Below are 1,212 nucleotides of genomic sequence, written 5' to 3' on the forward strand. Positions count from 1 at the left end.
CCGCGCCGGCTCCTTCGTGGCCGGCCGCCCGCCTCGCCCCGCGGCTGACCCGGCCGAGCGACGAGGCTGCTGCTGCCGCCGCTGCCCACAACCCAGGGGGATTGGAACGCTCTCCTGAAAAATCCCAAACGATCACTCCCGCTCGCCCGCTCGGCTCCAAACTGCTCTCTTTTCTGCTCCGGGCGCTTTTTTTCCCCTCCCTCTCTCGCTTTCTTTCGTTGCAAAACTTGGAAGTTGAAAAATTCACCGGTTCCACCCTCTGGACCCCGCTCGAGCTCTCTCCAAATCAGACTTAAGGATTGTTTTATTATTTAATTACACAATCATCGCTTTACTCCTCCTCCTCCAGCAAACGCGCATTCCTTTTGCACCAGCCTCTCCACACCCCCCGCCCCCCACCTTCCTCCTCCTCCCGCTTCACTCTCTCTCCCTCTCCCTCTCTCATTTGCTAAAGGTCTCATACCGGCGCTGCAGAACCCTGACTTTTTTTTCCTCAACTGTATCTTCTGTCCGCCCTTTGGGCAAACCCCTCACCCTCCTCACACACATGCACAGCCCCGAAAAGCCGCCCTGGGAAGGACATTTCGCGGCTCGCGGCGGACTCTTTAAGCCGCGGGAACATCCCAGTGGGAGAAGCACTCAACCGGTCTGGGCCCAAGAAAGGAACGAATGGAAAATTCCCTCACACCCAGGCCGCCCCAGGCCCAGGCTGGGGCGCCGACCCTCGCACCCCGGGTGGGCGCGGCCCGCCAAGCCCGCAGGCAGGAGGGAGGAAGGGGAGGCCTTGGCTGCGGTGGCCGAGCGAACTTGAACTCAAGTAGTTGGGACGCGCGAGCAAGGACGTGGGCAGCGCGGCGCGCAGCCAGCAGCCCCATCCTGGAGCCCGCGGTCGGGGCTCGGGTGGGGGTGGGGGATCCTCCAGGGTCTCCCTAGCGCTGGCCCGTGCCCCAGGTAGCTTCGCCGAAGAGGCGCGCAGCGCTTCGCCACGGTTTGCCGCCCTCCCTGGGGGTGCCCCGTGCACGTGGCCTCGCTCGGAGCGGGAGGACCGAGCCCGGCCGCCGCCTCCCACTCCCTCCTCCTCTTTTCCCTCCTCTTCCTCCTCCCGCGGCCCGCTCGGCTCTCCTCTCTTCCTCCAGCAGCCCCGTTGGCGCGCGCCCAATCTCCACCCCCCCCACCCGGGGTCCGGGGCGCCGGCGGAAAGCAGCTCCCTCC

Source organism: Trichechus manatus, unplaced genomic scaffold (assembly GCF_000243295.1).
Source record: "Trichechus manatus latirostris isolate Lorelei unplaced genomic scaffold, TriManLat1.0 scaffold00025, whole genome shotgun sequence".
NCBI lineage: Eukaryota > Metazoa > Chordata > Mammalia > Sirenia > Trichechidae > Trichechus > Trichechus manatus.